The sequence below is a fragment of the Cupressus sempervirens genome, chromosome 10 (genome assembly GCF_028749045.1).
Source record: "Cupressus sempervirens isolate cs-2001-9-10 chromosome 10, ASM2874904v1, whole genome shotgun sequence".
Classification (NCBI taxonomy): Eukaryota; Viridiplantae; Streptophyta; class Pinopsida; order Cupressales; family Cupressaceae; genus Cupressus; species Cupressus sempervirens.
Window position 1 is genome coordinate 122,162,117 of NC_143127.1, and position 14,022 is coordinate 122,176,138.

Here is a 14,022-nt window from a genome sequence, read left to right on the forward strand (position 1 = left end):
ATTTGAATCTTGTCTCCATTCTCAGTGAGTTGTAATGTTTTATGATCTTTGAACAAAGAGCTTAGGTTATAAGTGTAGTCCCTTAAGGTTGTATGTTGCTTCATTATTGCTTGTAATTCAAGGAATTATGTAAATGCTTCAGAGATTCAATAGGATTGCAGATTTATTTAGGAGGATATCAGGTAAGAATGAGATTTAAATTGAACATTGATGTCTATTTACAAGGTGAATGGATAGATCAGATATATGAATAAGTATCAGATATCCAAAATACATGAGGGAGATTCATGAATTGCCCAATGGATGAGGCACTAATCTGTTATAAGATCATAAGTTTGTTGTTCATACCTAGTTTTCATCCACTTTCCCCACCCACATAAAATCAAATCAAACTCAAATCATCTTTACATTTTATGTTGAAGAGCTAGAATAGTTTAACCCTCACTCAGCTTCTAAAATTCATAGATATGCATTTAGCTATTGTACATAGATGTCATTTCATGAGTTATTAGGAGATATAAGGGTTTTCATCTGTTTAATAGATTCAGGGATATGTTTTGCATTGGTACAGTATCAATTGAATTTGAGGTCTACCTGCCTAGGTTTAACAGAGCCTAAAGTAGAAGAAGGGTCATGCCTTATAGTTCGCTCGGTGTCTGAAATGGCATGTTGAAAATGGGAGTTAGCTAGCCCTAGACCTATCATATTCTCATTGGGATAATTGAAAACCCTCCAACGTTTTCAAACACCAACAGATTTGAAGGTCCAAAAGATTGAGTTTTGACCAAAAGTTGACCAATTTTGACTTGAGTTGATTATTTCAAAAATATATTTTTAAAATATGAAGGATTTGAAGTTGAAAGAATTCTAGGAATTTTAAAATATCAAAAAAATTTGTACTACACAAGCATTCGATTGCATCGATCCCCAAAATCTTAAGACGTGTTTTTATGGCATTGAGGTGTGTCAAATTTTGAATTTGATCTTGAAAATGGATTCAAAATGGTTAAATTAGCCAGGGGTGATTTTTGTGCAAATTAGAGCACTTTGAAAAATTAGGTCAACAACTATATAAGGGCCCAAGGGGTCATTTTCAAATCATTTGTGTATTTTGTCTTTTGTGAATAGTAGCTTTGAGAGGAAGATGGTAGTGAACATGCAAGATTATCATTTTGAGTACTCCTGATGACACAATCGATCTACAGACTACGAACCTCTAGTGAGTCATCGATATCCTAGCTTCGTACTCTCATTTTTTTTTACGTAGTTTGAGGTCATTTATTGCACTTCTTAGCATGTTTTAGGTAGGTCAAATCGGTCTTCCCACGAGACTCTTCTTTCTCATGTGAAGACATTCTCTTCTTGTGCAAAGAAGCAAGATATGTTGTTTCTTCACGTGTGGCGGTGGGCTTTCTCACGTGGGAGATACCCACCTCTCATGTGAAGAACAAGAAGTCTTTCTCGATCTTCATGTGTGAGAATTTTGTTCCTTGCGTGACGAAGAGATTCCTCACATGAAGAAATGAAACTTCACGTGAGATCTTGAGATCTTTGCACAAGAACTTGATATCTTTGTGCGCGAATCCGTGATAGTAGAGTTTAAAATTTTCATTTTAGTGCGTAAAATTTGCATTTTTATCTACATTGTTCTGCCATTTTGACCCAGTCCTGATTATTTGCTTGTCATTTTTGGTTGTGTGTGCAAGAGGTCTTTGATGATGTGTCTTTCAAATCACATTACCCACCTTATAGACCTTTGATTTGAAGTGTCGATGCCTCTGACATGGCACATATCGAGCGATTGGGCTTGTCTTCTCTATGCCGAATCCCAGCAGTGCTAGTGAATCATGGCATGCTCACAGCCTTGGTGGAGCTTTTCCATTCGGAGATGAACACCTTTCACCTGTCAGTGGGGGAGATGATCATCACCCCAGAGGACATTTGGAGGACACTAAGGATCCCTTTCCATAGAGCATGTGTGGTTTATGATGCAGTGCCCTGAGCACCTACAGAGGCACTATTTATTGTGTTCGAGAGGGAGCTATCGAGGGGTCAAGCCATCAGTTGGGATGAGCTTGTGCCCATGGATAGACACATAGACTGACATCAGTGCTAGAGATCTTCTTGAGTTGCTTTTTAGTGCTAGATAGGGGGCAACACAACTTAGAGTGTGGTTGGGGGGTCATGTTTTGCTAGATGGTAGAGGCCCCTGAGATATTTGGGTGGGGTCAGTGCATGCTGGCACATATATTCCATGAGATGCATGAGATAGTCTTCCATGGGAAGAAGACTATGGCAACAAGAGTCTACATCTTATAGATCTAGGCATGGGAGCATCTTCTTATATGTAGGCCCATTCATCAGGAGGCTTGAGAGCCTATGGAGCCATATATTTGCAAATATTGAGGGCGTATTACCCAGGTCTTCCTGGGTAAGACAGAGCACTGGTGGATAGGTCTCGATGACTTGGTCTCCGTCATATGGAAGCCCTGGCAAGAGACGAAGGATTGGGATGACACCTTGAGGGAGCTAGGCTGGATGTTTTGCTCACAACCATTATTGGGCAGGATGTCATAGATCATTGAGAGGTTCATTACTTAATAGGTGTGGTAGCAGTATGGCCATCTACAAGATATCTCATAGGACTACTGTGCCTATGCTAGACGAGCAAGGGACATAAAGTGAGGATGTCCATCGTGACTAGATCAAGGTAGATTCATGATAGATGTGTGCAATTTGGTTGTGACACAATGGGACTATCTCCTCGAGATAGCAAATGCAGGGGTGATGCCTACATATCAGGCTCATTTGATCGGTCACGCATTTCTAAGGTTTACAGATCCTTTGGGGAGAGCAGTGCCAGTTCCATTATAGATACTAGCACAACAGTAGTAGGCTCCCCTACCACAAGGACCATATGATCCACTACCAGAGGTGCGAAAAAGGGTGAGGCAAGTAGAGATCCCTACACGACAGATGAGATCAGATCTAGGGGTTGGAGGTAGCAGGGTAGAACATGGTCGGCAATGGAGGCCGAGGATCAAGGAGCAAACACCATAGCAGTAGGCACCACCACAGTAGTAGGCACCTAAGATACTGGATGAGGATGTGCCTAATCAGTCTACTAGTGGGACATAGGACATAGTGCGACACTACCAAGGGCGGATTAGTCAGGCCTCCCAATAGTTGGGAGATTTATAGATTCAGGTAGTTGTTAGAGATGCACAGCTTGTAGAGCGAGATCGAGAGATTGATCGGTTGAGAGAGAGAGTATAGACTGTCGAGCTAAGGGTAGAGATGTTGTAGGATGAGGTCTAATTATAGGTGGCCCAAGTGGCCTATGATTATGTAGCATACTCCATAGTGGTACTCGATGAGGCTCTACAGGTTTAGCAGTTCTCTCAGTATGCTCATGAGTCTGAGGGTGCACAACCTCCTACTAGACCTGACATGCCACCACCTCCTCCTCCACTTTCTCCTCCCAGTGATGAGGGCATAGGAAAAAGTTAGATGCTATGTTCTTGATTCTTGATTTTGATATTTGGCTATGTATCGATTGGTGTGCCAACACCATTTTATACTATTTGATTGATAACACTCAAGTAGTGCCCATTTTTTATATTGACACACATTTTTTTGATATATATATATATATGAGATTTTGAGCCGAGTATCACTATGTACACGTTATTATCTGTGTGCAATTTACCTTGATGGAATTTGATGATTATGAGATGCATGTGTTACGTATTATAGATGCATATGTATTTTGATGTGATGTGATGTGATTATGTAGAGTAGATAGTATGAGTATATGGATGCAATGCATATAAAAATCAACTAACATCTCATGGAGTGTTGGATGTTTTTGCTTGACAATGACAAGTATTCCATCGAGGAATGTGAACCAATGAACCAAACGCTTGTGTAGCCATGGAGAATAGAGACAGGATTGTAATTGAATTGTGTGCTTATGTAATTGAACTATGTAATGCAAGACTATATTAAATGCAACCCTAGATCTAGTTATTGAGCCTCGACAATTTATCATCATTGGACATAAATGAAGCTTATATATCCTACATCTACCACTAACTTTGCAATCATGGAAATATGAATAGGACATACATCATGGTTGTGTCAGGGTTAAACGTAAGCATTTGAGGCATAAGAAGCTAGAATGACCAGAACATTTGTCCCTTTTAATATAGCAAGTAAACATAAGCATCAAAGCATAAACACTAGGATGACCAGAATTTTGCTTGCATGACATGCACACCAAACACACAAGAGATTCATCTCATGCTTAGTATTCAGTAAGTATTCTGTCTACAATGACCCTTGCATTCATAACCTGAGATAGAAATGTGCTAGGTATACTCGTAGTGACCCGTACATTCACTTAAGAGGACGAGTATTAGTAAATATTGTAGCATGAAGAGTTCACTCCAATAGACATGGAGAAGTACCAACATTATTGATGTACTTGTATAAAAGGAGTCGACATACACCCAACCATCCAATGCAAGATGGAGGCTCTTATAGTGGACACCCCTCTCATAGGAATATGTCAACTAATTGGAACTAAACCACAAAAAAAAAAAGCAAAGAAAAGATCATACCCCTAGTTATTACTTCTCTAATCAGAAATGACATCATCGAGTTCCTTGAAGGGACATGATAAAATGAAAACAAAGAAAACAAAGAAAAAAACTCAGCATATCCAAACAAATATGTCATTTTGAATTCATTATTTGTCATGGGATTGATGTCAAGTGTTAGTTTCTAGAACATGTTTGAAATAAATCTCTTCAGTAGGGTGACAATGGTAGGCAGATGCAATCAGAATGACCAGTGACTGAGGTCAAAGAAGAAACTTCAAGGTGAAGAACCAAGGAGGATTGAGTGATAGTAGATAGACACAACCAGGATGACTGGTGACTGACATAAGAGAGATCTTTCATAAAGGAATTTAGAGATGTGACCTAAGCAACAATAGGCAAACACAACTAAAACAACTGATGACTGTTGTGAAAGAGATTCGACGAGGTGAATCTTGAGAATATGTGACACTGGCAACAGTAGGCAGATGTAGCGAGGACCATTGGTGACTGTCATTAAGAAGATTCTATGAGGATAATCTAAAAAGAGTGACACTAAAGGGGAATGCCCCCGAGCTATGACAAAAATCAATCCATGGATACATGAGCGAAAGCAGGAAACCAAAGCAAGAAAGTGGAAGCATGAAAGTGACTGTACAAAATAGCCAGAAGATGTGCTGCAAGATGGAACATTTGGAACAAGAGGCGCCTGTTTACCAGGTTTTCACCTTCTTGGCAGGATTTTCCTTTTTTGGCTACCATGATGCCTGTTTCCAGGTTTTCATCAATGACACTTTTTTTTTTGTTTTTCAATTTTTTTGTATTTTTCTCTTTTTTGATTTTTTTTTTGTATTTTTGATTTTTTGATTTTTTTTAGGTGTTACCAAGGTGCCTATTGCTAGGTTTTCACTAGGGTAAATTTTTTTTTAAGACTTTTTCTGATTTTTAGGATTTGTTGAAGACATATAGATATGTACAAAGAGCTACTAATATCAGATCAACTGTAAAATTGCTTCAGGTGGAGAGTGTTGACAGGTTCTTTGAGCACTTCTCCTTAGGTTGTGGAAAGCTGGTAAGCACCAAATCCATATATTGTAGTAATGATGTAAGGACTGAGCTAGTTTGGTTCAAATTTCCCTTTTTGGACTTGTTGCTGTTGATTCTTAGGGTTCTCTCTAAGGACAAGATCACCCAACTGAAAGTCATGTGGCTTGACCCTCCAGTTGTAGCTTCTTGACAATCATTGTTGATATGCTCGCAAATGATCACATGCCACTTGTTGAAGTTCATCTAGTAACACAAGCTCTTGAAGCTGAGCTATCCTGTAGTCATCATTAGTAATAAGACCCTTCATAGAGATTCTCAAGGTAGGAATCTCGACCTCTATTGGAATCACAACATCTGCTCCATACACCAAAGCAAAGGGGGTCGTGCTTGTTGGAGTTTTGATGCTTGTCCTATATGCCCATAGGGCTGGAATAATCTAGAGATGCCAATGTCTCCCTGATTTATTGACTGTGCGATGAAGAATTTTGAGGATCACCTTATTGGATTCCTCAGCCTAGCCATTACCTTGGGGGTAATAAATGGAAGACCAATGTTGTGTGATTTTAAATTTATTGCATAGTTCCTTGAGGTCTTTGTTCTTGAATTGTCCTCCATTGTCAATAATGATTGAGGATGGTACACCATATCTGTAGATGATGTAGTTTGTGATAAAAAGTGCTATAGTTTTGCCATCAGCAACTGTGAGAGATACTACCTCTACCCACTTCATGAAGTACTTTGTAGCCATGATAATGAACTTATGTCCATTAGAAGAGGTTGGATGGATCTGTCCCACCAAGTCGAAGATCCATTATTGAAATGGCTATGTTGTAGTAGAGGGAATCAACTCTCTAGCTAAAGCATGAATCAGATTCCCATGTAGCTAACACTGCTTGCAGGATCTAGCATACTTGATAGCTTCTTGCTCCATTTTAGGCCAATAGTAACTAGCTCCAAGGAGTTTGTGAGCTAGTGTTAGGCCATTGGAATGAGATCCGCAAATGCCCTCGTGAATGTCAATTAGTGCGCATTTGGACTCTTTGAGTTCTAAACACCTAAGAAGTGTTCCATTGAGACCTCTCCTATACAGATCATCAGCAATAATGACATAATGCAAAGCATTACAGATTAGGCAACATTTCTCATTCTAGATCAAACCTTTCATAATGGTTTGATTGTGAAGATAGGAATAAATGTGATGGTAGCAGGATGATTCTTGTCCAACAATAGAACAAATCATCCTGGAATCAAGGGTGTCATAGGCTGGGTAGTATAGCACTTCCACCAAGAATTCATGTTAGAGGTCATTTTTAGGCCTCTTTAGTAGGGTGGCCAAAGTAGCCATGGCATCAACTGCTTTATTATCTATTCGTGGAACTTATTGGAAAGTGATGTGTGCAAAATACTTCTTTAAGTCATCAACCATGTGCTTGTAAGGAATTAGTTTCTCATCCTTTGTTTGGTACACATCATTAACCTGGTTGATGACAAGCTGAGAGTCATGAAATATGTCTAATTGAGCCACTCTCCATTTGGCCACAATTTTCATGCCATTGATCAAAGCCTCATATTCAGCAATGTTGTTTGTACAAGTAAACAAAATCTTGTACACCTTTGGCAATTAGTATCTCCGTAGTGTAATGAAGAGTAATCCAACACCTGATCCTTGTTGTGTAAAGGACCCATCAAAGAACATGACCCATGTTTGGTGTGTGAGTGTTAGAATCAACTCATCTGGGAAATCAATGTTCATTGGTAGAAGAATCTGTATGGGTGCATCAGCTAGTTGATCTGCAAGTACCTATCCCTTGATAGCCTTGTGTTTAACATATTGGATGTCAAACTCAGTGAGTATCATAATCCATTTAGCCAATCTTCCTATGAGAGCTGCCTTACTGACCAAGTACTTTAGTGGATCTATTTTAGCCACGAGCCATGTAGTGTGGGCAAGCATGTAGTGTCTCAACTTCTGAGAATCAAAGACAATTGCTAAGCAAGCTTTCTCAATAATGCTATATTTCTTCTCATAAGAGATCAGTGTCCAGTTCAAGTAATAAATAGCCCTTTCTTTGTTGTTGTTGTCTTCTTGAGGCAATAGGATTCCTAGACATGTTTCAGTTGCTGAAATGTATAAAAGAAAAGGTTTCCCATGGATAGGAGGCATTAGGATTGGTGGATTAACAAGATATTGTTTGATCTGTGTTAAGCTTTGCTCATAATCCTGGCTCCAATTAAATTTTACACCCTTATGTAAGGTCTTTGTGAAGGGTTGCGATCTATCCGCCAATTGTGAGATAAACTTGCGAATAGATTGAAGCCTTCCTTGTAGTCCTCTCATCTGACTAATGTTTTGAGGTGGTGGCATGTCCATTATTTCTTGTACTTTCTCTGGATCCACCTCAATTCCTTTTGCAGAAATAATGTATCCTAGCAACTTTCCTGATGTCACACCAAATGTGCATTTCTTAGGATTGAGTTGAAGACTAAATTTTTCCATACAATCTAAGATGGGCCCCAAATCTTGCAGATGAGTATTGCATTTAGCACTTTTGACCAAGGTATCATCAATGTAGTCTTCCATGGTCTTATGCATCATATCATGGAAAATCATAGTAACAGCTCGTTGATATGTTAGACCAATGTTCTTCAAGCCAAATGGCATTACATTCCAAAAAAAGGTTCCCCATGCACATGTGAAAGCCATTTTCTCTTGGTCTTTTGGCACAATTTTTATCTAATTGTATCAAGAAAAACCACCCATAAGTGAGTACATCTCATAGCCAGCCGTCATGTCCACAATCATGTCAATATTAGGGAGAGGAAAGTCATCTTTAGGACATGCCAAGTTAAGATCATGGAAGTTAGTACAAACCTTGATAGATTTATCGTGCTTGGAAACTGGAACAATATTTGATATCCATTCAACATAATCAATTGTGCAGATGAAACCAACTTTTAGAAGTTTCTCCAGTTCTGCTATGACGAGAAATGCAATGTGAGGATGCATTTTTTGAAGCTTCTATTTAACTGGTTTGATGCCTGGTGCTATGGACAAGTGATGCATGACAAGATCAAGATCTAGTCATGGAATGTCAGAGTATGTCCAAGAAAAATTTATTCTCTTTTCTTTGAAAAAGGAAATGAATTCTTCCTTTTCTTCGGGTGGCAATGACTGTGCAAGATGTATCATATGAGGATGTTCTTCTATGCCTAGGTTAATTGGCCACATTGGCTCTATCAACATTGATGATATCTCCTGAAAGTGACTAGGAAGTGCATCAAATATCTCATCCATAGGTGCCTCAGAGAGGTTTTCACCCTTGGATACATCTTTTGTTTTTACTTTTTTGGGTTTGGATACTGCCACAATGTGGTTTTCACCATCAGACCTTTTACATTTTTTCTTTTTAATTGAATCACTGAGATATTTGATGTCAGCCTCAGTTATGTTGACACTTTTCTCATTGGTGGAAGATGTTACAGGTTCGATAGCATTTGGGTAACAGGTGAGAGCATAGTCATTTTGGAATGTGGGGACTTTGCTAGATGCATTAGGGTTCCAGTCTATAAGATTAGGATGTGTGAGTGAGAGAGTGGTGACTGGTTCAATTGCATTCATAGTATAGTCATTAAGTGCTTGGACCAACAATTTGAGACCTATGGCAACCCCATCCACAAATGTGTTCAAATACCTCTGAGTACGAATGTCAGCAATTGATGACTCTAGGACACTAGTTGGATCAGACCCATGCAATCTAACCCTAGATGTTTCACCTACTTCAATTTGGTTTTCATAGACATGCACTTGGTCAATGTCTTTATCAATAGTCACTTCTAAAAGAGAGTCAAACTCATATTCCTTAGAGTCATACATGGTGTGAGATCATAGAACTCCCCAATAGTGATAGGGACATACTTGCCTTCATCCTTTGGGTTCTTACACAAATACTCAATATAGAATGACTAACTAGATTCTCCCTTTTCTAAATGATATTTGAGTTGCTCAGTATTTTCCTCAAAAGAGTCATTAGTATCATCCATAGTGCTAACATGTGGCATAAAGTCATCTAGCTCAACGAAGAATTTAGTGAGATCATGAGGAATAAGATGAGGATAGGAATCCTCATCATCAGATTCTTCCTCTCGAGTATCTGAATAAGCTTGTGACTCATTTCCAGATGAACTCTTAGGTGTTGGTATGAATTTATTTGGTCCCAAATGGAAAGGAACCTTCTTAAATCCTAGGCTAGTTGTATCACTATTGCTTCAAGCTATTGCTTTGATAGGATCAATTAGGCCATTGCTATTACATCCAATAGGGCTAGTTCCCTTGTAACCAAAATGCTTCATAAGCCTAAGACTAGGCCCATATTTCTCAGGAGTGATTTCTTGAGCTTGTTCTATTAAGTCTATTGGAGCCTCTTCTCTATAAAGACATGTTGTAATGGCTCTATTTTCATTTTCATCCTTTAAGGGCACTATAGCCTTAACAAAAATGCCATTATACTTGGTTTGAGGTGTCAACACGAATGGCTTCTTTGCCTCTAAGGGTCTCCCGTAATGATGAGGAGATTCTAGAAGAGATATCAATGACAACATTGGTTCAATGTGATACTCTCCTATGCTAGTTTCTTTCAGTTTGAATGACTACTCAATTTGTTTCAGCTTATTGTCATGATAATCAGTGGATTCATGGTTAGCAGGGACAAAAGTTTCAGCAACCTTGAGCATATTGCAGGTATAGCTAGTAGTGGCAAGAATAGTAACTTTGGAGCCATGAAATGGGAACTTAATGCATTGGTGGTATGTGGATGGCACAACACACATCTCATGTATCCATGGCCATCCTAAAAGAATGTTGTAAGCCAAGGGAATGTCAAGCACCTGACAGGTGACATCCCTTTCTACAGGACTGATGCTAATGGGTAAAACCACAAGACCTAGAGACTTTTGTTCCACTTTGTCATATGCTTTGATAGTGATCTTATGTCGAGGATCAATAGAGTCCTCAAAATAATTCAATTGTCTAAGGAGAGTACTAGAGACAATATTTAGGCTAGTGCCATTATTGATGAGTACTTGATGAACACATGTCTGATGGATCATAACCTCGATTTGTAGTAGTTGATTGTGTGGGTGACTCAGCGAATTATCATCCTCCTCGAAGAAAGTCATAAGATAAGGCAAGGTCAGGTGACCTACCATGGATTGAAATCACTCAAGATCAGGATCTTGAGGAACATTTTCCTCAGCGAGGGCTTTGTCTAGAATTTGCCTATGGGCAGGTGAGATTTTAAGTAGCTCAAAGATGGAAATCTGAGCATTAGTTCATTTTAATTGATCGAGAACACTATAACTGGTTGCCATTGAGTTCATTGTGGGTTTTGCACCTTTTCTAGATGGACCAACGAGGGATTTGTCTTTGCATTGTTCAAGATCAGAAGTAGAAGGTGCAGGGCCTTTGAGCACCAACTTGGTGCGAGAGTGAGTGACAGTATTAGCATAGTGTTGCAAGGGTGTATTATCCATTGCATTGAGAGTAGGGCCCCTCAAGAAAAATGGTGTCTTGGGTTTGTTGTTATCTTGTTTGCCCTTAATGGTAATAACATCATAGTATTCAGAATCCATAGGTTCAACCATGTTGATCACATTGTCATCATTAGAATATGCATAGTTGACCTTGTTGTTGGGTTGTGGTTTCGAAGTCTCTCCTTTTTCATAGGCTAGGAAAGGCTCTTTGAACACCTTGTGATTCGAGTTTTTGTTATGTCCATCTACCACAAGATCAACAACATCAATCATGTCCTAGACTTTATGGCGTAAGTTTATGCAGTTGCTAGTTTTGTGTCCCTTATTTTGGTGATACTCATAGAATGAGGTTTCATTCCACCATGGTGGACGTGGTTGTGGATCATAGGGACAAGGATTGTCCATTAGTGAAATAAGCTTATGTTGTAGCAATGTTTTGTAAACCACATCCAAAGGTTCTCGCAAGGGTGTATACTCTCGCTTAGAGCGTGTGGCCCATGAGTTTCTTGGTTTGTTCTTCGATGTCCTATTTTTAGGAGAAGGTTTCTCAATGTTTTTGGTTGCTTTGAGGCTGTCTATGAGATTAAATGCCGCTTTAGAAGGTTTGAGGGTGACATTGTCAACGGCTCCATCATGTATGATTTCTCGATTCTTGTTGACAAATTTGGTTTTATCCCTGTTGGAAGTGGAACCTTGTTTTATGTCCTTTTGAAGAGTGAGTTCACCTTTCTTGATCATAAATTCCTCGATACAACACTAATAGATTTGGCATCGATTTGTGATAGCTAGGTGTCACAATTACGACCGCAATGTGTCGCCATTGCGACAATAATAGATGTCATTATTTTTAAGTCACAAATTACAACGTCAATCCTCTGTCGTCACAATTACAATGCCCATTCGTCGCTATGAAACCACTTTATGATGACACAAACTTCGTTGCAATGCTTTTCATGGACGTCGTAATTGTGACATTTGCCTCAACCATTGCAATGGGGTCGCGATGGCACCTGGCGATGGGGTTGCTGTGGCGGCGATGTCGATGGCCGTCGCAATGCTTGCCGTGGGTGTTGCAATTGCGACATCCATGGAAAGCATGGTGACAGAGCCACTATGGCGGTGATGTCAAAGGCCATCGCAATGTTTGGGGGACGCCACACTTGTGATGTCTACCACAAGCATTTTGACAGGGCCACTGTGGTAGCGATGCCAACTGCCATCACCACCACAGCAACCTTGCCACAAGCATATTCAGCCTATTGCTTTAGCCACAAACAATTTGCAAGTTTGACAAGTAGAAATATATCTCCATTTCTCACATTTATTTGATGAATTTTAGAAGTATAAGGAAATATTGGCTGTAGGGATCTAATGTTGAATCATTGAAAAAGTTTGAAGTAATGCATCTTTTCATGATATTTTGACTTCATTATCAACTTTCTGCAGTGTTTTCCATGTTTTTTGAATGGTTGCTAGCAATGTGATTTTCCCTCTATTTTATAGGTTTTGCCCCAACATTGGTTTGGCATTGAGCCTTACAAAAAACTCTATCTTGCATTGTGCTGTAGTTTCTCTTGATTTGTTCTCGTGAATGAATTCCCTTTACCAACAATCTTGGCTTTTCTATTTGAAAGTGATTGAAAAGGATTGCTCTGTCGATTGGAATATTTTCCAGAACAGTCGTCTATGCCATCTTCATCTTGTACTTGTTTAACCTTTTTCCTTCTGCCACAGTCATATTCTTCATCCTTGCATAAACCACACAAGATTACGAAAACACAACAACATAGACATAGATAATTGATTATTGTCCATAGAAACACTTTATGCACAAATAGATTGCTATGCTATTATTTATAGATAGAGCCCCATCTTGTTGGCATGTTTCTCCTCTATCATTAAAGCTATTATTCGACTAATGGGGAGAAGAAATTTTTTTCTCTGTGCTAATTTTAGAGTCTTGCTCAACATCAAAATATTGTCTAGCTTTACTTAAACCAAGTTCGCCAGGAACTTCTCTTTGTTTCTTTAGCTTAGTACCATTTCCACTAGAAAGCTGCCCATTTACAAGGGGCATCAGAGTATCACAAAATTTAGCAATGTTATAACCATTCTGAACCACACCAGCTGTAATTTCTGATGTATCAGTTTGCTGCATAGTAACACAGAGAGCAGACAAGTTTTTCTCTGTGCTAATGTTAGAGTCTTGCTCAACATCAGAATATTGTCTAGCTTTACTTTAACCAAGTTTGCTAGGAAATTCTCTTTGTTTCTTTAGCTTAGTAACATTTCCACTAGAAAGCTACCTATTTACAAGAGGCATCGGAGTATCACAAAATTTAGCAATGTTACACCCATTCTGAACCACACCAGCTATAATTTCAAATGTCTTGGTTTGCTACACAGAAACACAACCATTTATTTTGTTTGATAGACCCTTTCCACAAGATTTTTGTGGATACTTAGAAGCGACTAAACATGCAAAACTTTTCGCAGCTGGATACTCTTTTCCAAAAGGCATTTTTGTAGAGCATTTTTGCTTAAGAAAAATGTCAGCCTTCTTAAGCTGTAACTTTGTGCATTTCTTCCTTTTATTGGATCATTTCTTCCTCAAAATATGCATTGCTCTTAGAAGAAAATGCCCCCTGAAAGACAATGCTTGTAAAAAATGAGGACATGGAAGATGCTTCATAAGCTTCAATCTATTTCTACTAACAAGGTAGTGGTTGTCCTCATGGTGTTTTTGGTACTTTTGGCTGGAAATACATTTAGTTTCTTGACTATATTTCTGCAACCTATGTGGATGCATAGCTTTTACACATGACCCATTCATTTCCCTTCTCTT